We start from the raw sequence: 24,156 nt of genomic DNA on the forward strand, positions 1-24,156 counted from the left end.
ATGCAGCCTGTGCTGGGGAGCTGGAGATAATTTGCTTTATCCTTCTTTGGGCAGGGAAATAGGCATGCTGGTTTTGAGGGCCGTTGAGCGTGCAAAGCTCTTGCTGAAGCCAACTGGCACTGGTGGTCGGTGGCTCTGCAAAACTGAGCCACAGACCTTAAAAAAAGGGAATTGGGGGAAATCCTCCTTCTCTGGGAGTTTGTCACCTTGGGCTGACTTCACTGCCAGAAGGGACACCTTGACCCAGACATGGCAAAAGGACTCACTTAGAGGTTGCTAAAGGCAGCCGGGAGCAAGGGCGGGTGAAGAGCCAAGTACCGGCTCCCATCATCTCGTCTCTGCTGTCACTCAAAGCCCTGGCAGTCGGAGGGGGGAAAGGTCCCTCTCCTTCCCGCTTGGATTAAAACCTTTCGCCTGATGGTGTTTCTGCTGGGGACAGCTCAGAACAGCAGGTGCTTGGCCAAAGAAACTTTTATTGTAGTTACCAAATATTTATTAAAAGTAACTAGGATTAGTCATCGGCTCAGACCGTGTTTGCAGAGCAGGTACGTATGTCCGGTGCTTTGTAGGTAAATACAAGAGTGAGATGTCTTCCCTCAGGGGTTCATGCTCTGAGGCAGATCAAAACCACAGACACAGAAACATCGGGGTCAGGGCAGAGCGAGCTGGAAGAAAACGGGCTTTGTAGGGGGAACAACGCCGGCTCCGTGCGGAGGAGGTCACGTACGCCGCTCGCCGTGCGGCAGCAACCCTGTCCTATGCTCCCCAGACCCCGGGAGCGGGGGCAGCGGGCCGTGCCCCCCCGTCTGCGTGCCGGGGTTGTGTCTGAGTGCCATGGGTGGGGGAGGCTGCATTTTGGGGTGCCAGCGGGGGACCCGGCCAGAGCGAGCCCACGGACCCTCGCAGCCAGGCGGTGCGGGGGTCCCATCCTGGCAAATCCCTGGGAGAGGGTTCCTCCAAGCTGGGAACCTGCGGATGGAGCAGGGCTCCTCCTGCCCTTCCAGCCGGAGGAGAGGACAACATAGGGTGGTGTCCCCGGGGCACCCAGGGCCTTGCTGCCTCCAGCCATGCGGTGTCACTCTCCACTCGTGTTTGGGTCTCTGCAAAGCCACCGACCGGCACATCTACCTGGAGTGGGGGGGAACAACCCCCTCCGTGTGCCCCAGGAGCCATCAGGCACCGAGGAAAGAGGCACGGTGGCACGTCCCAGGACAGGGCTCAGCTCTGGCAGCATCTGCACTGAGGGGGGGTGAGGGCTGGGGACAGTGCTGTCCCCAGTCCCTGTGGTTGGGCTGGTTCTGGTGCAGGGGCATTTGGAGGTGGGGGGGGGGGGGGGGGGGTCCGGGCTACCCTCCAGCCATGCCCTGGGGATGGTACCCCACCAAGCGAGGACTGGCTCCCTGGCATTCCCGAGTCCTTACGGCATCAGTCCAGTGCCAAAGGGATGCTCGGTGAGCTCCCCGGCCGCCCAATTTCTGCAGGGTCAAACACTGGCCGCTTCTGCATCCACCACGTGGATTGTGAGCTATCCGGCTGGCTCCTTCTAGGAGTTAATCGAGGTTTCTGTTAGTCAAAATTAATGGCCACCAAGAGTCTGTAGTCATCACATGGCTCCCACTGCTGCATCCTTAGGGGGGGGGGGAAATCACTGGCTGTCACCGGAGCTGGCAGTACTGGAGTGCTGCATTTGAGCTGGCAGGGGACCAGCGCGTCTGGCGGTGCTGGGGCCTGGCACTGGCCCCCCCCGGCAGGCAGGGAGAGGCCCTGGCCCCTGGGTTCAGCCAGCAAAGCTCCCGTGCTCCACCGTGGAAGAGCAAACTGGGGGCAAAAGGGAGTTTACCTCTCTGTTTACTGGATTTTATTTTTTTTTTCTTTTGGCACATTTCAGCCCAAAACTCTTTGGGATTTTGAGCATGTGCCAGAGCAGCTGCAATTTTTTTATTTCTCTCTCACTTTTTTTTTTTTTTTTTAAATCATTTTGCTGAGTCTGTGTGAAAATGCCCCAGAAAGCAGTAAAACTTGTCAAGACACTCCCAGCGCTGGCTTGCTCGAAACAGCATCTCCAAAGGCAGAGACATTCCCCGAAGCATTGCATGCTGACAGCCCCAGCCCCAGGGTCCTGCCACGTCTGTGTTTTTCCTCCCCCTTCTCGAGCTGGGGACAGGCATACCTCGATGGGAAGAGGTGACATTTGTGTTCCTCTCTGTTCACAGGGTACAGCTGTGACCCAAGTGGTCCCCGCTGCATCCCCGGTCCTGATGCTGAGCAAGAGGTAGAGTTTGGAGCGATGTGGTTAATGGGTGCCCATCCTCATTTGGCGGGGAGGGGGGGGGGGAACGACGACACTATTTTGCGCAGGGCCAGGCTCTTGGGACAGGGGTGGCGGGTGGGGGTAAATCCAGGGGACCTAAGGAGAGGACCAGGTCCCAACTCAGCACCCCAAATGCCACGGCCCCTGGCAGGGAGCAGGTTCTGGGTGGGCAGAGGGCAGGAGACCCCTGGCCCAACCTGTTCCCTGTCTCCTGGCATAAGGTCCTTTTTTATTAATGCTCATATTGAAGCCAATTTGAATTAATTGGAGAGCAAGACCTAGGGACACAGCCCCGTGGGCTTCTCCGATGTCCAGCGCGGGGCTGGGGGGCTCCGGCTCAGGGAAACAGAGCTGTTAACCTCAGCCTGGCACCTTTTCTCCACGTCTTTGTCCTATTTTTTCATTAAAGCCCAAAGTGATGCTAAAGGGCCATCAAAGCTAACTGGAGGAGGTGGCAACCGGGGCACACCCGGAGGGGGAGCGGGGCTGAGCTAAAACCCACAACATGGGCTTTAGTCACAACCTGCCTTTTCCTTTATCCTGGGCAAATCACTTGTCTGTGCCTTGGTTTCCCCCAAAGTAAAATAACGGTATGAAGGGGACACAGTGAGCCATAACTAACTTGGGTTTTGGGCAAGGGGACAAGGATGAGGTGGCCCTCTCCGACCTGGACTTGCCCAGCTCTCCCGCTGCGTTGCCAGCACTCTGCCCCCCCCGAAATCAACACTAATCCTGGCCAGCGGGCAGGAAAGCATCTTCCATCAGACAAAATCAGATCAGCACTTGGCTCCCAGTGACAGGAGTGTGAGCCTTATGGATGAAGCAATTCCCCCTGTCCCTTGATTAATAACAAGGCAGGCCTGTGGAGCAAGGGCGGGGGGGACGCTGTTTAATTGACTCTGTGTTTTTGAAACAGCAGCTTAATGACTAGGTTCAAATTAGCCAGAATCACCTTTTCATCCTGGGAAATTGAAATGAAACGTGGATTGCTCTGGCACGCCCTCCCCCCCCACGCCAGCCTCTTAAAAATACATCTGCAACTAAACCAGTTGCATTTCTCATGCTTGGATTTTTCATCTTTTATTAAGCAGATAAATTGTTATTGTTTAAAACAACAATGAAATTCCTTCACACCCATGTAAATCTCCTGGTTTTAACTGCAGATCCAGGGATGAGGCTGGGGATGAAACTCAAATGGGAAAGCCCGAGATGCTTATGCCTGCAATGAAATTATAAATCCACATCCCGGAGCAAACGAACAGTAGGAGGCAGCCAGAAATCTCCATCAGCAGAAGCGCTGAGCTGCAGTGAGGGATGGAAGTTGCAAGTGGAACCGTTAAGGCACCCAAGCCAGGAGAGCTGTTGGCATTTCTCCTGGCGACATCCTGCACAAATGGAGCCGATTCAGGCAAGAACATCTAATAGGGGAGCCCATGGCATTAAATCAGCCTGGGATTCAATTCAGTGCTGTGCCCTGCTCCTTACCCCTGATTTCTTCCCTCAGTTTCCCCATCTGTAAAATGGAGGACAAACTGCCAACCCCTGCTTGAAAACCGCTGTCAGATGCAGAAAATGTAACTGAATCGCTCAGGTGATGCTCGTCGCCTGTCACGCAACAGATCAAGGGCACAGGACACTCCGCTCTAGCAGCCCGCATCCCCTAAGCCCCGTGACCAGCAAGGCTTTTGCCAGCCTGGACCAAGCAGTGATGAATAAAGAACAACAATTCTGCCCTGGAAGGAAGTCACCCTAACGAGGGACTTGGCCTTTCTCATCCTCAAAGCCTAATTAACCAAATCATCCACATTTGTGGGAGGCTTTAGTGGGAGTGGAGAGGGGCAAGAAGAGAGCTCCAAGGAGGAATGGCTAATGGTGAGCACTGTCTCCACGTGGGATGCGGGTGCTAGTGGGGTGCACCACGTTATTACCCTGGGAGCCTGGCATCTTCCCGGCTCTGCTGTGGCTGCCCGTGAGCTTGGCACTGCTGCAAGGGCCGACGGAGCCCACAGTGGGGGCACGAACGTGGGAGCCCTGCCTGGGCTGGGGGCTGTGCTCATTCTTGGTGTCACGGTACTGTTTGCACCCCGTTTGTCCCGCTTTCCCTGTTGGATAGGGAGGGGAACGGCTGTGTCGGTCCATAACCCCCTCCATGGGGTAAGCCTCCGGTGCGGAGAGGGGAACTCGCAGCGAGGTGGGTGCCTGGACCCTGTCACAGGGCAGTGGGGGTGATATGGGGTGAGGGGGGGGGTGCAAGCAGGCTGGGGGACCCCAGGCAGGGTGGCATGGGGGTACCCACCATGGGGTGCTGGCATGGGGTCCGGGACCCCAGGGGCTGGGGGGAACCCAGGCTGCTTGGGGAGAGGAAAGGAGTGGAAAGACCCCCCCCCCCCCCCGCTTCGGGCACAGCAAAGCAGGGAAAGGACCCCCGTACCCTTCCCTTCATTTCACCGCGGCTTCTACCCAATTTCCCCCACCCGCACCTCAGCCCGGGGCGGCGAATCGTCCCTCGCCCCGTCCCTCCCCCGCGTTCCCGGGGCGGTGCGGCCCGGCCCGGCCCGGCGGGGGGCGCGGGGGGCGGCTCTTACGCCCGCTCCGCCGCCGCCGTACGGCCAGGCGCGGCGGGCAGCGGGGAGAACCGCCTCCGCCGCCCCCGGGGCCGGGCCGGGGTCCGGCCGGAGCCGCCGCCGCTGCCGCCGCCGCCGCCCCCGGGGCTGCGGCTCTGCCCGCGCCGCCGCCGCTGCCGCCGCGCCATGGGCAGCCCGGGAACCGGAGCCGAGCGGTGAGTGCGGGGTCCCGGGGAAAGGGGGGGTGGGGGGGAAGCGTTGCTGGGTCGTGTTGTGCTGGACCGGACCGGACCGGGCCGGGCCGGGCCGGGGGAGGTAGAACCGGGCGGGGGGCTGGGGGGCGGCAGCGGAGCCCCCGGGGTTACCCTCTTCCACCTGCCCCCGGTAACCCGAAAGCGGTTCCCCGGGGGTCTGCCCGGCCGGTGCCCACCGCCCCGGGGCTGCAAGGCCCCTCCGCTGCCCGCAGCCTCCGGCTGGTGGCTGGGGAGATTGGGGGGGGGGGGGGTTCAGCCCCGGCTGGAAGGCACCGGTGGGTGGCAGGGCTGTTGCCCACCCCGGTGCCGGGTGGGTACCGGGGGTTTAAGTGGCCTCAGGCAGGCGGAGAGCTGCACCGGGAGGTCCAGTCTAAACCTAGCCGGTTCCATCCTCCGCCCCTCGCCTCCGCTCGGCCCCCGGGGCTCCGGAGGGTCTGGTACCTGCAGTCTCCCCACCTTCAGGGCTGGGGCTGCTGCTGGCAGCTCTCCCCGTAGCCTCTCCCTGGCAGACCCGAGCGGGTCTGAACATCGCCAGGCGTCAGGAAGGGTCTTTCCCCATCTCGCATCGCTCCTGTTTTCCCCTCAGTTCTGCAGGTTCTCGCTCCTCGCCGCCCCAGGGCCCTGCCTGCCCCCTTCGTTCGGCATCCTTGATTTTAGGGCTAGGCAGATTCTCCTGTCAAAAATCCCAGGGTTGGTTTAAATGCGAACGTTACCGGGGTTGGGTTTCTCGGGGAAATGGAGCAGGCAGCAATCGCAGCATACGCGGCTCCTATCACCGTTCTGGAAGAGCAGCCTGCCTCTTCCTACTCCAGATCCAGAGTACTTTTGTGCCAGTTTCTTAATCCACTTGCAAAGCGGATTGAGCTAAAACCTGACAAAAGGTGCTCTAATTCCCACGGCGTTCGCGCAAGGGAGCGATTGCAGAAGAGCAGCTGCTCTTGAAATTCGTGCCCAGCCTTACCCTGAGATGAGGTTTTGGGAAGGAGAAAAGAGCAAACGGGAGGAGAGATGATAACAGAAGCAGGCAGAGCGCCTGCAAAATAGATCCAGAGCAGATCGGTGCGTGAATCCGCAGCCTGGCAGCACCCGGAGCACGAGCACATCCCTTCGGAGCAAAGAGCGTCGGCTGTGCCAGCCAGAGAGGCTGGACCCCAGGGACGGACCAGGCTTGGGGATGCTCGGTGGGCCGGTGAGGACCAGCCTGGGCCTTTCAAAGAATTCCCACTTGCTGCTTAGTTTTGTGACTTGGTCTTGGCTGCCAACGTGGCGCTGCCCGCTCTCGCCCTGGCTGGGGATGTGCTGCCCACGGGCAGGAGGTCGTTGTGCCCGGAGCAGACTGCCCCGGCAGGCGCTAGTTTACCCAGGTCCAGCCCTGCCGCCGGGGAGACACCACGAGAAAAGCCACATCTAGAGAGGGAAAGTTCCTACAAACCTGTGTCTCGATCAAATCACAAGAAATTTAAAAAAAAAAAAACCCAAACTGAAAAAGCAGAGTTGCCCAGCAGCTCGGTGCAATACGTTCATGTGTGTCTTTAAAGCCGGGGCCGGATTCTGTTGCTGGCCTTAAAAATGCAGAAATGCAGGTGGTGAACCCTGCGATAACCCCTTGATAAAGGAGGGGGCCTTGGGGTTTTGCACCTCAAAGCTCTGCCCTTCGCCGCTGCTTCGTCATCCCTTCGGCTGCAGGATGGAGACTGGGTTAAGGTCCCTGCTGCCTGCACCCTCGCGCCCCGGGGCATGGCAAGAAATGTGGTGCGCGTCCTTTAAACAGGAGAATAATTCAAGATGTGTTGGGGAGCTGCCAGTTTGACAGCCTGTGATTGATCCGGTTTAATTTGAGCTAATGTATTTATTATCGGCCTTTCTGTGGCGCTCGTTAAGGTGGAGGGGAGGGAGCAGAGTTGCTGCCTCTTGCTGCTGGAGGACTGGCAGTGCCAAGTGTGTTTTGGCCGGAGCAGCTGGGAGAGGTGGCTGCTGATCCCCCCAACATTTCTGATGGTTTTCAGAGGTTGCAAAAAATTGCGCTTGGATGTCTGCAGCTTTTCCCAAAGCCTTTGGTCCTCAGTTGAGCTGAGCTCGGGGAAAGATGTTCTCAAACAGGGCAATGCCCAGCCTGCAAAAGAGCTGGAGAAGCACCCCGAGAGTGGGGAGCAAACGTGTTCCTACCGGCTCGGGGAAGCAGGAGGCAAAGCAGTTTCATGAAAGAGTTGTGGTTTGGGGGCTTAAAAATCAGCAAATTTTGCTTTTATCCTGCCCTGTTGGGAGGAGGGAGCTGGAGGACCAGAGAAACGGGGGCTGGGTTGCGTTTCACCCCTCTTGGGCTAAGCTTCTGAGCTGCCCCTTGGCATCGGTGCCTGGGGTGGGAAGCGGCTGTGCCAGGCTGAGCGAGGGAATCTCTGCAGTGGCAGAGCCGGGGCATCTCCCCGGGATGGCCGGATCCTGCACCACCTCCCGCTGCTGCCAGGTTCAGCCCTTCCCAGGGGATGCACTTGTGCCGATCCCTCACTGAAGATAGCAGGGCCGGGGGCTTTTTTCCTATTTTTTTTTAGAGTTTTGAGTTCAGGAATGTCTCCTTTTATTAGCTGTGTTAATCCTGCATCACAAGATAACGCATCCCTCGCTCCAAGGCCCAAACCTAATCACTGCGCTTTCCCTCCGAGCATCAGCACGGGCCCGAATTAAACATTGAATTTGAAGCCCGATGGTACGGACGGACAAGAGCGCCCGGCTGGATTTGCGCTCAGCGTTTAAAGGCTTTAAATTGATGTTGTTGGAATCAATTTTTTTCAACTTCTGGTCGTCGGCTCGCCACTGTTTCACCCCCGAGCATCCCACCAGGGAGCAGGTGGCCCCTCTCCACTCGGCGGCGTGGGGAACCAAAGCTGCCATAAAGCAGGAGGAGCAGACGGTCGCAGAGGAGCTGGGCTGCTCCAGCAGATCTGAGCCGCTGCGTTCACATCCCCGGGATGGGAGCGAGCTGTTGCCGTAGCCCTGGAAATAACATCGGGAATGTAAAGCACGTGGACGGGTGCGTTTTGCGTGGGCAGCGGTAATTCCCGCGCCGCCGGCTCGCTGCGGCGTGGGCAGCCCGGTGGGATGCCTGTCACCAGCAGCATCTCCCCAAGCGCCAAATCCCACATTTTGGAGCTAAGGGACCCGGGGGCCAAGTGAGGCCATCCTTGAGCTTGTCCCCTGCCCTGCTGAATCACCAGGTGGCTATAAAACATGTATCCCGTGCCTCAGTTTCCCTGTCTGTAAATGGACGTAGTCCGGAGGCCTGGTTTTGTAGGTTCATATGCTCTCTCAGACAGCCAAAATCCTGCTGCCTGTCTGCGTCTGCAGCTGTAAAGTGATGATTGAATTGCCCGAGAAGGGTGAAGGGGGCATCATGCAGCATCTCTCCCATCCCCGGGGAAGGGGCTGCAGCGTGGGGGCGGACGGTGCTGCCAACGGAGGTGCCGCCGGAGCCCGAAGGGCGGCTTTGTGAGTCCTGGAAAAACACCAAAATGAACAGGCGAGGGCAGAAATGTTCAGAGCAGAGATTTGAGAGGAGATGAAGGAAAGCAATAAAACCCACGAGAGCGTTTGGAAAAGATGCCGAGAGCCGCTCCGGCTCGCTGGCTGTGGTAGGGAAATTGATTGGGCTTCGGGCGTTATCGGTTGACTTTTCTGGGAGGCTATTTTTGAAGTTTATGTAGGGTTTACCTTGAAAGATGAAGCAAATGCTTCTATGAGGGTTGGCTCGGGGGATGCGGGAGCGAGGGGGGCTGGACCACGGCATCGCTCGGCCGTTGGCAGCGGGCACTGGGCAGCCGTCAGCAATGCCGTGTGCTGGTTTCTCCTTCTTTTGATCCCTTTGCTTTAAGTTGTGATGCTTTGGGGCTGTAGCCGGACCCCCATGCTGGCCTGGGGGTGCCCCAGGCCCATGGGGTGTCAGAGGTGGGGGCTGAGACTGGGCAGGACGTGGCACTAGGGCTGGTGGCAGAACAGGGAAATGGCACTTGTCATCGGAGAGCAGGGGCTGCCCTTCCCTCTTCTTCCCAGAAAACGGGCAAACTGAGGACAGGAGCAAACTCACTCCACCGCGATCGAATAGCAGGGACTTGGGGGGATAATTTGGGCAAACTGTGAGAAACGGTTTCCCTGTGGATGAGTTTAAAAAAAAAAAAAAATCTAACCATGAAGGGTCTGGGCTGCGATCCCCAGGCTGCTGTGGTGCCTTGACATCCGCGTGGGCTCTCAGCGGCCGGGATCCCGGGTACCAGGCTGGGGAGCAGAGGCAGCGTCTGTCTCGCCAGGCAGCTCGGTCCCAAGCGGCGAAGCCGGCCGCAGCCTCGGCACGTGCCCTCCTCCTTTCCATACTGTCTGGCTCAGCCCAGCTCTTTCCTTGCTTTCCTGACTTCCTTCCCCTGAATTTTTCATGCCAGCATGAGCTTCGCTGCAGTTTTCAGCCCCATCCATCATATGGGTTTGGTTTTTAAAGCTGCATCCCAGCTCTTAACCGCTTGGACCTGGAGCACCGGGGCTTCTTGTTCAGCTCCCGATGTGCCAGCCAAAATAGCAGCGGCCGCATACCGTAGTGGAGAGGAACAAGTGTCACTGAGAATTAAAATGACAGATCCCAGCATCAAGGTCTCCGAGGGTTTGTGCTTTATTAAGCAACAGTGAGTTCATGGGAAAGGACTTTCACCCGGAGCGCTGGTTGTGTCTACAAGAAAAGAGAACCGGGGACTATATTTAGGTTCAGCCGTGTGATGGGGAGGCAGGGCCAGGCACCGCGGGAGGTGAGCTGGGCATCTTCGGCCCCGTGAGGGTCAGCCCTGTCCCTGCAGAGCCTGGGGAGGATTTGGGGGCGATGCGGGGACCAGGCGATGGGAATGGCTCGGCTTCGAGATGCTGCAGCGGGATGACCCACGGTGCTGTGGGGCAGGGTTCCCCTCGCTTGTGCAATAGTCTGTTTTGGGGTCTCGCGTGCTCAGACCCACCTCAGCCGTGGCCAAGCGCGTGTGGTGTGGCCAGGATTCACCCTGTCTGCAACTTGCTCGTGGGCAGCATCCGTCCTGCCACCAGGTTAGGAGAAAAGGGGGGGCCGTGACCCTGAGCGTGAGCCGACGTTCGCACCCATCGGTCCCTGCCCGATGCTGCGTAGTCCCTCGCGCGATTCCCTCTCCCTAAAATGTGGTTTTGTGATGATGGAGGTTATTTAATAGATCAATGTTTTATCTTTTTGCCTTAGGGTCTCCTTCTTCCCGCCGCCCCCTCCTATTAAAAATTCATTGTTTCTCTCAGATACTGTTGCTAGAGGGAGACGGGGAGAAATAAAGGAGGTTCTTGGAAAGGAGGAGGGAAAATATTTAATAGCAAGAGAATAGAAGAAACATTTGAAATAAATATTGTCCCTCTCGCTGCCCTGGGTGCATTTGAGCCCAAGCGCTGCCCCTGTCACGTCCCAGGACCCCGATGCTCCCAGCAGACTCGAGGAGGTCATCTGGGACCTGGGGTAAACCTGGGTGGTGGGGACAGTCCTGCTCCTGCCCGGGGCCGAAGAACCCATCGCCGTGGAGGTGGCGAAGCCCCCGCTGCCTTCAGAGCTGCGAGCGTGGGGACGTTTTGGCTGTTTCACACGGCAAATGCAAGCAGACGCAGGGGGGAAGAAGCAGCGAGAACGTGGACCTGGAGCGGGGTGGGGGGATGCGCCTGACCTCCGGCTCGTCTCCCGTCCTCGGCATCTCCAGAAAAGTCCCTGTGAGGTCTCGCTTGCTTTTCCTGCTTGATTTGGACACTGTTTTGGTCCAGGTGGGTGAAAGGGTGCATTTGCAGGCTGAAATAACTTAGAGTGGGATTGATGGGCTGCATGCTGTGGGGCCGGTTCAGCTGGCCCTGCGATACGAGGGGCTTTGGTTGTAACGTGGAGCCGTTGGGCGGCCAGGTAGGCTGTAAAATAACCGAAGTCAGGGGAATGGCAGCGTGCTGCCTGTAGGATGGACCGTGGCTGGATCGAGTAGGACCCTGGCGGGCTCGGGAAGGCGCTTTCCATCTTCAAAAGGCCTCGTGAACGTGGTCCTCATGATGCTCCTTGCAGGTCAGTAAGCAGCAGAGGTTTGCAGAGCACCATCCTGCAGCATGGAGCAGGGTCACTAAAGTGGCTCTGGCGGAGCATCCCATCCAAACTCCATCAGCTGAGTCTCTGCGGTGACTCTGGTTTATGGATACTATAACATCTCAAATGAGGCGAGTGGTTTTGTTTCCCCTCGGGGGAAGCAGGAGGTGTTGAGCTCTGTGCCCGGAGCCGTGCCCTGGCTGCCGTTTCGGACCCGGTCTCGGCGGTGCAGCCAAAGGAGAAAACTGTAAGGGTGGCTGGTGCTTCTGGCCTGTTTTTCCAGAGGGTCACCCGCTCTGACCTTCCCCGTACTTGGGACAGCTGGGCACCAGCGCTTCAATATTGCCAGAATGAGCTATTTTGTATTTTTCCATTTAAATCTCATTTGAAGGAAAGTCCATCTGGTTCCCTTCATGCTGCCAGAGGAAAAAGGCTGCTCTCAGGTCAGCTTTCTATGGGGCATCTCCTCACTGGAGACCCAGGTGAGGTCACACAGCCAGGACCTCTGTTTCTTCTTCCTTCCATTACAGCAACAAGGTGGAGCCCCCTTAATTGAACGCTAATTGGGGATGGGAAATGAGCAGGACCCTGCAATTGCAAACTGAAGATGAAGTGACATAAATGAGATCTAAATTGTGACCTTTTTCCATAAGCAGGAGTATTAACCAAGTGCGACAAATGGAGGGGGGAAGAAATAATCCTGCCTTCGTTAGTCCTAGTGCCCAGGGCTGACGTGGAGCTGGAGCCTTTGGTCCGCTCCCAGGGAAGCGCAGCTGGCGATGCCGGACATCCCTCCTCGCCGTGCCCGATGCCCCAGCGGTGTGTCGCTCCAGGAGTTATTTTGGAGGCTGTACCCTTTCCATCATCAGTTCAGGGAGCGGTTTCTCTTCTTGCCTTCAGGGTCACTTTTTTGCATCAAGCACCAGCCATGTGGCAAAGCAAATTCCAGCTTAGGGACTATCCTGCTGGGGTTCGGCACCGCTGCCTTTCCCCTGCCTTGCTCAGCCCTGCACCAACATCTGGCAACCTCTGGAAATTCAGGCCCAAGTTGTTTGCTGTTGTAGTGGAAAATGGGGCTGTGATCTGATGGATCAGTCTCATCCATCACCGGACACGCTTCTGTCACGGCTGCCAGGTTTTTTTTTTTTCCCATTAATTTGCCCTGAGGGTCTCGCTGGGTTGCGGCTGTTGCTGGCCCGTGAGTTACGGTTCATGCCGGGACACGGGCAGAGCCATCCCCAGTGCAGGGATCGCTCGATGCTGGGCTGGGGACCTATCGATGCTGGCTCGATACCGTGCTGCTGGGGTTTGGCTTAGCAGTCTCCACCTCGGTGACTTCCCACTTTCCCAAGACTCTTAAGAAACAGGTCTTTTTAACTCTGTTTCATTTTTTAACAGCTCTGCCCCATCTCTCTGTTTCTCTCCCTGGGGTCATTTCTGGCTGTACCCCCCCCCAGAAGCTGGGAGACGCTGTGTCCCCGCGGGGCTGCTGCTGTGGATAGGTGAAGCTGATTTTTTTCCTCCTTCCCCAATGTTTTTCCAAATTTTCCCATTTACTTTTGCAGAAAGATGCTCTTTGGGGGCATGTCGCTAAGGGAGAGGATTTCACTGAGGATTTCAAGCAAACAGCCCGTGACACCCCCTCCACGATAATGCGTCATTTTTATTTATTGTTCATATTTCAATAACTAAAGGTCAAACAGAAGCCCGGCCGGCTAGGAAGTCTGATGTTATTTACACTAATGAGGAAAAGTCTCTGGCTTACTGCTCTGTGCTCTGCTGTCCTGGATGCTGGGACAGCACGACGCTGGCTGGCCAGACCCTGGGCACCGTCGGGTGTCCTGCGACCACGAGCAGCAGCGTGGGGATGTTGAAGGGCTCCTGGGGTCCAGGTCTTTTGTGATCCAGGGGGGCTGTGGGTCCCTCGTGGGCTGGGATGAGCCTCAGATTTGCTGCTGGGCACGTCTGCAGGCTCCGGCTGGAAGAGTTGGTATGCTCCTGCCCTAGAAGAGCTTGACTTGGGCATCCTGGTCTGGTTCTCTGGAGGTAGAAGTGTCTCTGCTGATTTCACAGGACGCCCGGGTCCCATTTGGCTTTTGGCTTTGCTGCCGAATTTCTTCAAGAGACTCCCGTGTGCAGAACTTGCACCTTAGCCTCCTCGATGGAGAGGCAGGTCCTGTGCGGTACCTGGGAAGAGGAGATTCATCCCCCAGCTCCTCCACCAAGTTGCCCTAGAAAAGAGTTAAAATACAAGGCACAGGGGCTAGACGGTGGCATGTGCTCTGGTGGTAAGAACACATGGAGAGCTGGGGAGTTGTGCCGGCGGCAGCGCGTGGGACCGGAGGAGGTTTTAGGCCACTTCACCCATGTGCTGGTGGGTCCCGTTTCACAGGGATTAAAATGTATTTGCAGACAAAAAACCTGAAGTAACCTGAAACGGAGGTTGCTAAGTGATGCAGGAGCTGCCAAAAACAAATGCCAAGACCATCAGCTGAGACCCTAATCATTCAGGGGACTGGGAATGATGGGCTCACGTAACACGTGTGGGGCTTTGATAAGCCAAGCCCAGGCGGTCTCTAAAGCGAGTTTAAATGCCACATTCACACCGCGCAGGCAGGTCCAGATGCAAAGCTGCTCCGTGCTTCGCTGCCTGCAGGGAGAGCAGGAGAGGGGCCGGTAAGTGCAGGGAGTTGAGCAGATTTTGGTTTACTGAAATTTGGTTTCAGCAGGTTTGCAGTAAATACATGGGCACGTCCAGCTTGCTGGAATTTGTATTAAATTTTGCTTTTTCCATCCTCGGTAGCTGGAGCCTGGCCTTCAGGAGCAGCAAGCCTAGCTGCTCTGTCACAGTTATACTTAACTCTTGGATGGCGATGCACCGAGCATCGCCCGCGGTGCCTCCTCCACCCCTGCCGAAACACATGGAGGTGCTGGAGCATGCGAGGTCCCACATGTGTTGCTGCAGTGCAAAACAAATCTGCTTTCCTCCCAATTATCACATCACTTGGGCATTAGAGGAGCCCCACCTGCTCTGCAGCTGCCAGCACCATGTAGCTGAAACAGATATTTGTGCATCAACACCGTGGAGGCTGTGATCCCTCGAAGCACATACACTGGATTGACTCTCTAGACAAAATCCTTGCTGAATTGCACCACGTAGTTGCTGTTGGTGCCGCAAACTTCCCCTTGCAGGTGCTGAGAGCGGGCTGAGGTGTGTCTGGGTCATTTCCCCATAGCAGGGCTGGTTTGGGTTGCCGTCACCTTTATTTGAAGTGTTGGGTCTGAATCACTTCTACACGTGTGTGTGTATCAGCCACCCGCGCTGCAGGGTCCTGCACGGGGACGTTCCCCAGCTGAGGGGATGCGATCACGCTTGGGATCTGTGCTGGGCTTTTCCCATCCTGCTGCCAGCCCCGGAGCGCTCCCTGTCCCTGTTGTCCCAGTCCTGCCACAGCCTCGGGCTCAGCCCAGAGAGGCTGATGCATCCCCTGGCTCCACCAGCAAACCCTGGCATGTCCATGGCAGATTTCCTTGCTGCGGTTGCTAATGGGGGGGATTTTTAGCGCTGCTCCTTCTTTGCTAGCTGCTCTCTGTTGGCATGCATCCCTGCCAGGGCCCGAGTTAAATGCTGCGCGTGTGCATTCCCACCAGTGATGGCAAAACGGGAGCGTGGGGGAGGATGGAGTGAAGGGCTGAGTGTATTGCTGGTGATATGTGACCTTTCAGCAGCTGGAAATGTGAGTGCTTGCCCTCCCAGGGAGAAATTTGGGTCTCCCAGGGAGAAATTTGGGTCTCCCAGGGAGAGCGGATAAGGGGAAGGTCTTCTGGAGCAGGGAATGAGCCGGGATTGTCAGTCACCGGTTGCTGCCTTGCACCCCTCCCCAAGGGGCCATGTGTGACCCCGGCTCGGGGGTGGCCGGGAAAGCAGAGCCCCCGCACGGCTGAGCCTCAGCCGGTGGGTTTTAGGGGAATCCCTCTGTCTTTTCCTTTGGGGTAGTGAAGCTTTCCTGGAGGAATTTTAGCTTTTCCCAAGTGCCGCACGCTGTCAGTTCTCCAGGGACCCCAAAAGTGAGGTTTTGCCCTCCCATGAGCAGCACCTGGATGGTGCTGGGGCTCACGGGAGCATGGAGGGAGGCTGCAGGGGATGGCCCTACTGGGGCAGGGGCACCCACCCTCCTGGGGTGGGCTCTTGGCTCCCCGTTGTCACCAGGGATGTCCCCCCCCCCGAGCGCTAAGGGGGTTCAAGCCACGTGCCACCAGCTCCGGCTGCCGCTGCAGAGTCGGCTCCTCATTTCTCTGCTGTTCTCTAGCAAATCCCCGCAACAGAAAGCTCCTTTGGCTAAGGCTCCCCCAGCCTCTCTCAGCAGGAATTAACCTCCCCGGCTGCTTCTCCTGTCCTTGGGCAGCCCTGGGACAGCTCGGCCGGGCAGGAGCAAGGGGCAGAGATGAGTCGGGGCCCAAGGGGGGTCTCAAACAGAGGTCAGAGCCACCACTGAGCTGTAACAGCAGTGTCTCTGCATGGGTGTAGCTGAACAGGACCTGAGTCTGGGACCGTTTGTGGTCTGTTAACCAGGAGGAGCTGGATTTCCCCCCAAAAAGGAGCTATTTAAGTTCCCCCTGTTACAGGAAAATTAAACTTAATCTGGAGAGATCAAAACGCTTTAGCAAAACTCTAGCAAATCATTTGCTTGCAGGTCAGTGTCCCGCATCGCCTGCACCAGCCATCAGGGCTGGGAGCGTGTCTCAACTCCGCAAAGTGCCCGAGAGAAGGACACCCAAAAGGGGGTCCGGCCAGTGGCACTCCTTCCTCCAAGTTTGGGTGAAATTTCCCCAAATGAGAGGACTCCTGGAGAGCTGGCCGTGGGCACCCGCTGTGTGGGTGCCGTCTCCTCCTGAAATCCCTGCGCGTGATTGCCGGGGAGCATTGTCGAGTCCTCCCTTGCTCCACCCCAGAGCCGGCCGTGGTGGTGCTGGGCTTGGACGCTCTCCTGTTTGTAAGAGGATTCTTCAGGGTACAAAGGGCTATATAATTTTATATATATATAAACTAGGCGAGCTGCAGCGGTCAGGTCACACATCAGGCTGGAGCAACCCTAAGGATGCTTCCCCTCTCTGGGAGGTGCCTGCGTGCCATGTCCTTGGGCTTTAGGGGCATTTATTTGGGATTTCTGTGCTGGACACTGTGGAAAGGTGATTGACAGTCATCTCCTTGTGCTGTTTTGCCCAGAGGAGCCGAGGCTGGCTGTGCCGGACACTTTGCCATTTAAACATCCCTGGTCTCGGATGCCACAGCAGATCCAGATGTCGGTGCAGCCCCGGACCTGCAGAACGGTGAGCGCTCCCCAGGCTTGAGCGGGATGAGGGGGGGTCAGCATCATCACTGCCCTTGCACCCCATGGGGTTTGTGCACTGGGATGCTTGAAATCCAGCTCATTTTTAGCTCATGGCCATCCCTGCTTGGTGGCATTAGCTCCTTCCTCGTCCCCACCCTCCTTTTGCAGCGTGGAGCACTCGGTACTCTCAAGCCAGAGGTTTATCCCATGTAACAGCTAAGAAATCTCCTGCCTGTTGCTACAACCCCAAAATGAGCAAGAAATAACTCAAGTGGGAACGTGATGGAAAGCTCAGGGACGTTAAGCTCTAGTACTCGCTCCAAGGTTGCTGGCAGACAGCAGCGGGGACCCCAGCCTTGGCCACACTGGGATGTATGTGCAGCATCGGTTTGAAGAGCAGTGGTTCGGGTTTTGGACAGGTTTCATTGGATTTGGGAGTCCCAGCTCCATCCTGGGAGAAGGGCTCTGGAGGCTTTTCCCTTGCTCTGCTGTCGAGATGCCAGCCAGGGAGTTAAGCGATACAGCTGTGCTGTCCCTTTCCCCTCCTGCCACGGAGACGACTGACTTTTGGGAACCCCTCTGGGGCTGCATATGGGAAAGGAGATGCTCTCCTGGTCCCACAGCCACAGCTGATGCCCCGAAGCTGTAGATCTGGGGACCGACGCCAGCGTGTCTCGCTCCAAATGTCACCGCTCGCTGCAATCTCCAGCCTGGAGGAGATGTGGGGGTGGTGCAGCTGGACCCCCCCGAGGCCTGGCTGGCCCCCTCCGAAATCTGAGCAGTGAGGCTGGGGGGGATCTGCTCTCCGTAGGGCTCAGGCAGGGCTGGGACGAGTCCCCTGGCCCCCTCTCCTCTCAGGGGCTTATTACAGCGCGGGGTTTGGTCTCACTCCCGCCTGGCATGACGAGGTATAGATTGCGATGTCAAGCGTTATTTCACCCTGTAATGGCATTTTGCTTTCTTTGCTTGCTGCTCCCATGATCATAATTGGGATGGCAATAAAATTTCCAATGCAGCAGCTGCAGAAAGGTCTTAAAAAATGTATTCAGCCCAGGATTGATGCTGAGCAGAGCTGAAAGGTGGAGGGAAGGCTGTTGCTCTGCACTCTCCTTGCCTGGGATTCCCGCTCCAAGCAGGGTTTCCAGCAGACTGGGGGCTCCGTATCTGCACCTCTCACCCCTCTGCACCCGCAGAGGTTTGCTCGCAGAGCTACGAGCTTGTTTTCCTGCAGAGAGCCAAGCAGTCCTGCTGGGACCGGCTTGTTTTCCACCCATGGCTGCCTCTCCCACCCCGTCCTCGGAGCAGATATCTGTCTGTCAGTCTGGCCTCTCAGTCTGTTCATCCTGCCCACGAGTCCAGCCGTCCGGTCAAATTAAAGCCTCCCAAATGATGTGTCACCCTCCCGAGATGCGGTGCCCATGGGCCGCCCCAGGGCTCCAGGCTCCCTCTCTGGAGGAAAGCTGGGCTCGCCGGCATGCCGGGCACCCCTGCACCTTCTGCCGCGGGTGAAGGCACCCCATGGGGCTGAGCCCTCAGGAACAGGGTCCTTTCTGAGGGTCAAGCCTGGAAACAGCTGCTGTTTTATCCAGGACCCTCAGAGAGGTGGCTGGAACTGCCTTGACTTCATTTCGTGCGGTGCTGCTGGCAAACCGGGCTTGTGGGGGCCACCGCCATCCACATAAGGGATTAAGAGTAGACTTTGCTATCAAAGGTTCAGCGCTGGCAACTAGAGGCATTGATCACAGCGTGATTTATGTGCCAGCCCCCCGCGACGGGCTCAGGCCAGCACCACGGAGATGCTGAGCTTAATGAACGACCTAATCTAACGAGGGCTGGCATGCTAGACCAGGTGGACAAACGAGGTCGTTTGCTGGGGCGAAGCCTGCGGGGAAGCAGCTGGCACTCAGGCTGCTGCGAAGTCCTTGGCTGGCAGCGCGGGGAGGGCTCTGCCAGGCACTGCTGGCCAGACTGGGGCTGGGGGGGGGGGACACACACACACGACGGCTGCGTGTGTGCCAGCCCGAGCGCTCCGCACGCCCCCGAGCAGCGTCATCAATCAGCTTTCTGAAAAGTGGCTAATTACAGCGTATGCTTTTCTGTTATGATTATTAATCATCCTGCTCCTGTGCTTCATTTATTACGGAGCTGCCTGGGTTAGAGGAGCGAAGGCGCAGGGTCCCTTCGCGTGACGAGGTGGCGCATCCTCCCTGCTGCTTGGGAGCCCCTTTGGGTGATGCGTCTGCAGGACATGGGTGCTCCCAGCGTGGGGGGGACAGCGTGGGGTGGCCCCAGCACAGCCTGTGCTCTGCCTGGGGACGTCCTGCTTGGCCGGGCTCCGGCGAGCTCCCTCCGTCCCCTTCCATGTGGCTCCAAGCCAAGGGCGGCACGCCGGCTTTGGTGCTCTTCGCCGCCGAGGTTTTGCTCCTGGGGTGCTGTGTTTCGGCAGCCGTGGTGCAGAAGGTAAGTGATGAGCTCGTAAAGCGGCCGCACGCCCCGGGAGGCAGGAGGGGGAAGCAGCTGCAGGAGAAGGAGCAAATTCCCCTCTCTCATTTAATGATCTTTTATTTGTGTATCCATGGGGGCAGGAGCCCTTGCCAGGAGCGTAGCCCTGTTTTCCGAGATGCTCTGCTCGTAGCCATGATACGTGCATGCCTGACTGTCACGTCTGTGCTGGCCGGGGCTGTTATGGGCTTGTGTTTTGTAAACCTCGGCACCATTGTGGCGTGGGCTTTAAAACTGATGGATGCCAGGAGGATGTTTCCCAGGGGCTCAGGTTCCCCATCCCTGCTCCTGGTGCTAAGCTGGGGAGAAAACTGAGTACGGGGAAACCTTGGGCCCTGGGTTGGTTCAGATGGGGAGCTTTGGTTCAGATGGGGAGCTTTGGTTCAGATGGGGAGCTCTGCAAAGCCCAGAGCCCCTGGGCTGTATCCTGCCCTTTGGTGAGAGAGGAAGGTGGTTTTACAGGGGGAGTCTCCTAGACCCAGGCTGCCTCTGAGCTCATTTCTGGGTCCTCTCCCAGCTGGGTGGGTGCTCAGGGACAAGGACTCCACGGGGGTTGTGGCCAGCAGCTGGTTCTGGTGACAGACAGTGATGGCAAAACATCGGGGGAAAATCCCGGGGATGTGGGCTGTCAGCCTGAATTTGTCTTCCAGACCCTTATCATCCTGCCCATGACGTTAACAGGCTTCTGCAAATTAAAAGTTCTCACTGCGCAGCAGAAACTTGCTGGGAATCCTCAAAAAAATAACCCCCGGTGCCCGTCCGGGGACCACTGCCTAAAGTCAAGTTCAACTCAAGTGTTTCTGACGGGTGCTACTGGAACAGCTCACTGGCAGTTTTGGGTGCAGTTGAAGACGGGGAGTCAAGCTCAGCCTTAGTTCCCACGTGGTCCGGCAGGTACTGAAGTTGCTGAGATGCGGGCCGGGTTTGCTCTCAGCCAACATTTCCCAGTAGCAGTTCAAGATTCAGATCTAGCTGGTGGTGTGGTGCAACTGCTTGGGTCAAAATAAGGGTATAGCACCCACTTGTCCTGCTCTCCCTTCCCTCGTTTTAGAGGAGTTATTCACCTTGGTAGAGAAATAAAGATGCTCATGGAATATTAAATACCTCCCCAAAGCCCCTGTTGCTGATGAGTGGCTTCTGCACCTCGTTCCCTAGTACACGCAGTGACCTTTTAGAAATGTTGTACATTGTGGTCGTATCTAAATGTCTTCTCTCCTGGGAGCATCTTGTGGAGACAGAGATTCAGACATGATATCTATCAAGAAGAAAAGCAGATTGCGGCCAATCTGTGGCTGCCTGTGCAGTATTGCCTGGGCCACGTGCTCAAGAATCATAAGGTTGTCTCTAAAAATAAGCGGTGGCTTCTTTTGAGTTGTCTCTTTGGCATCTTAACTCATTAGGGAATCCTCGTTTCTGGGTTTTTGCAGCATTTGCGAGGGCTGGGAGTTTCCACGTGGGAGGAAAGTGGAGAGTCCTGTGGTCGCGGCTGTTGAGGACTCAGCTAGGACTCGGGATGGGATCGCAGGGTGGGAAGACGGCTCCGTGAAGACGTCAGTCGTGGCTTTTTCTGGGTAGAAAGGGTAAATCCTGCCTCCGCTGAAAGCTCACTCGGTCTTGCTGCTCCAGCATCGTCTTGGCTGGCCCCAAGACCTGGGGCTGTTGAGCAGGGAGAGATGCGTGAGATGCAGCAGCTGCCAGTCACCAAAATAACTCCCTTCTATATAAGGTTTTCATGTTTTTCAAGCAGTACCTTTAAGTCATGCTTCGGGACATTTTCTGCAGTGACCCAGCAGGAGCCCGTCTCCTCGCACAGACATCTCTCCTTTCACGCTTTCTCTCCCCATTTCTGCGAGTCGTCAGGAAAACCTGTTTCTGTTTGAGCAGCCTCGAGAGGGACACGAGGGTGACTATCAGGAGCACGGCCACCCCGGGTCCCAGCCCTGCTGCTGGGCTCTGCCGTGGCTGTTGGGCGCAGTCACTCGCCCGCCTGGTACCCCGGGGAGCCCCGGCCTCGGGACGTTCGCCAGGTCCTGCAGGCACGAGCCACCGCGGTGGCAGGGGACCCACCGTAGGGAGCCTGCCGGGTGCCCTCCTGCTGCCGGGGCTGCCCCGTCACCCACCCAGCCGCTCGGTTCTCCCCTCTGCTCCCCCAGCTCTGCCCTCCTGCCTGCCCAGCCCGGCTTTGCCGGGAAATGAGCTGACCCAGAAAAACATGCTCTGGGTACACCGAGAGAGCGGCAGAGCCGGGAGAATTTGTTTCCCAGTCAGACTCTGATGGGATTAGGAATAACTCCCTGCTAGATAATTCTCCATTAGGTCTGGTGATTGATTTTCTTCCTTCTTACCCCCAGCTCTCTCCTCCTCTCCCTGTTTCAGCTGGATTATACTCATGCTTGATTTGCTAATTGCCTGATCACTAGAGCCTCATCAGAGCGAGGCACGGGGACATCACTGGCCTCCTCTGACCCTCCGAGTTTTCTGCCTCTTAGTTTATGCCTCAGCTCTGATTTAATCTCCCCCACTCCCCAGCATAAGATGGGTTGTTTCTGCTGCCCTAAGCAGAGGGAGAAACCTGCTGGTGTCACCCCTGGAGCCAGAGAAGGTCCTAGGGATGCTCCTTCAGCTCTTCCCCGTCACCTCCATCCTCCCAGTGCCCCCCGGTCTTTTCTGGGGCTTTTCCAAGCTCAGTGTGGCCACAAACCCGCTGGCTTTGCAGACTCAAGACAATGGATAAAATAAAGCTGCAGGAGCCACAGGTTTATTTTTGGGTGGTGGCACAAGAAACCCCAGAGACACTGAGCAGCACAGGTCACCTCGTTTCAATGCCCCCAGAAAATGTCCCCAATAACTCTCTCTGCTGCGAGCAAAGCCACCTGCGGTGGTGGCTGGAAAAACACGCTTCAAATCCCTGACTTCACATTTGGGTGTGGAAGTTTGCTCTGTCAGCTCTGAAAAATGCCTAAAAGTCCCCCCAGGAGCCAGCATCAGCCCGTGGGTGCCACAGGTCAATGTCGGCGGCGTCACCAGCGAGAGCTGAGCATGAAGCAGACTTCTCGGGGACCTTGGTTTTCTCCCTTGGCAGCCCAAAAACCATGTGGGGGAGGCTTTGGTTTTGCTAGCTGTTGCACGGCGTAATTGAGGGCTCGGGGTTTTCCGTCGGGGAGGAAGGAGCAGACGTCTGGATGGGCTTTGGCACAGGACTGCGGAGCTGGGCTCATTTTCTGGTCTTGAAGAGCTCTGTCCCGCAGCGGCTGTGGCTCCGGGCTTCCCCGGAGACCTGGGCCAAGGCTCCCAGCCCGGGGGTAGAGCTTGGGGCCAGGGTTCAGCCTGGCACCCGCCTGTGGAAGTTGTTGGCGTCTGTGTTCAGGGCACCCGTCCTCTGCTCCAAGCCCGTGCCAGCAGCTCTGGATGGTTCGAGTCCCACACGAGCCATCGAGGCTGCTTGACGCAGCCATATTCCCATTCCTGGTAATCGAGATCTCATCTACTTGATACCCCAGGACCGGGGAGCACACGGAGCTCGTGCTGATGGAGAGTCTGGCGCTCTCCCCTGAGCAATCCTGGCAAGCCGTAAATGAGCCAGGAGAAACACCGCTCCGCTTCGGCAGGGGATGCTCGGCCACTCCATCCGCCTCCCAAATCCAGCCCAAGCCCCAGCGCGGGGGCTGAGCGGGGCAACGATGTCTACGAGGACGCCGGCACGGCCCCCGGCGAGCGCGGCAGTGCCGCCGTCTGCGCGGCGGAGCCGTGGTTGGCGCTGCCTTCTCCGCAGAGCCGCTGGCACGGAGCCCGGCGCAGGCTGGGGAGAGCAGCCAGGGAGCGAGGGCGGCCGTGGGCAGGCAGCTGGGACGTTTCGCTGCCAGAGCAGGGCTGGCTGCCGGCTCTCGGGCGGGCAGCAGCGAACAGGCATCGCTCAGGGTGTTTCCAGCAGCGTTTGGCTGCCGTTGGTGTCTGTAGGAGCCCTCTCCTGTCTCGTGCCGAGTTTGGGATGCGCTGGCACTGGCACCTCCCTGTCACCTGTGTGTCGGGGCACTGATACTATCCTTATATTGTCAGTGTTTTAAGGATGAGCCTTTCCAAATGCATGGGGGTCCCAGCATCACTTTCTGTCCCGTTTGCTCCCCCCTACCTGGGGGTCTCCACCCTCCCCTGGGGTCCCCTGCATCCCCTGGAAAAGTGGAGCAGCATCCCGTATCCCAAGCACGTAACCTCCCCTGGGTGCTCCTGGCCTCCCCAGGCAGAACCCATGAAGGAGGGATAACACGGGCTTGGACTCGAGCAGCAGCAGTGGGGTTCTTGGAGCAGAAGCTCTCAACAGGACCATTTTGCATCCTGCAAGTCAGCGGATGAATAAAACAAGCCATTGCTTTGACCGAAGTATTTGAACTTGCATGATGTCAAACCAGGGGAACCTAGAAATAACAACCTTGGCTTATTTTCTGGTCTTTATTCAGAAAAGGGGAGAAATGGCAGCAGAGGAGCAATTGCTCTCAGAGGAGCTGACTGTGCCAAGAGTGTGCCACCAAAGCAGGAGCCATTCAAAAGGGGTGGAAGAGACCTTGCCACCTCCTGTTCTCCAAGAAGCGGTGGTGCGAGGCAGCGAAAACCCACCTGCAAGCCGGGTCGGTCAGCGGCTGAGCATCTGAGCGCCGGGTGGTTGGAGAGCACCGGTTCCTCCGCGCTCCGACCTCTGCCAGCCGGGAAGCACCGTGCTGCCGGTGGCTGGGACAAACTGGGCTCGGTGGCCACACGTCCTGGTGGGAAGGGGCTGCTCCTGGGGGCTCAGAGGTGGCTAAAGGTGGTCTCCTCTGCTCTGCTTCCCCCGGCCATGCTGCAGCCCCTCCGCCTCGGGCTTTCCTGGCTCCGTTCCCCAACCCTGCATGCAGCAGGCGTGTTATTTTTAAAAATAAATTAAATGCGAAGAAGAGCCTCTATCTAGGCCTTCAAGTAGAGTCTTAATTGGCCTCGCTCCCCAGGGGCCGGGCGAGCCCCAGAGAACGCTGCGCTATCAGAGTAATGAGCTATTAATAAACGGCGCTGCTCGGCTCCGTGCTCGGCTCTGCCCAGGCTGGATGGGGACCGTGGGGCCCCG

At 57.6% G+C, this 24,156-nt stretch overlaps 1 protein-coding gene across 6 annotated transcripts in view; it reads left to right on the forward strand.

Annotated features, from left to right (window-relative positions):
* The first annotated feature begins 3,360 nt into the window (after window positions 1-3,360).
* Window positions 3,361-24,156, forward strand: part of LINGO3 (leucine rich repeat and Ig domain containing 3) — a 28,853-nt gene continuing 8,057 nt past the window's right edge. Inside the window, exons 1-2 of one of the 6 annotated variants that reach the window (XM_030033350.1) lie at window positions 3,361-4,183; window positions 16,457-16,560. The gene's annotated coding sequence lies outside the window, so the exon portion shown is untranslated. Of the gene's footprint in view, window positions 4,184-4,945; window positions 5,091-10,709; window positions 10,926-16,173; window positions 16,242-16,456; window positions 16,561-18,630; window positions 19,023-24,156 lie in introns of those variants that run through there. The other 5 variants (XM_030033349.1, XM_030033352.1, XM_030033351.1 and 2 more) reach the window with 5 other exon arrangements.

Source organism: Aquila chrysaetos, chromosome 12, assembly GCF_900496995.4.
Source record: "Aquila chrysaetos chrysaetos chromosome 12, bAquChr1.4, whole genome shotgun sequence".
Lineage (NCBI taxonomy): Eukaryota > Metazoa > Chordata > Aves > Accipitriformes > Accipitridae > Aquila > Aquila chrysaetos.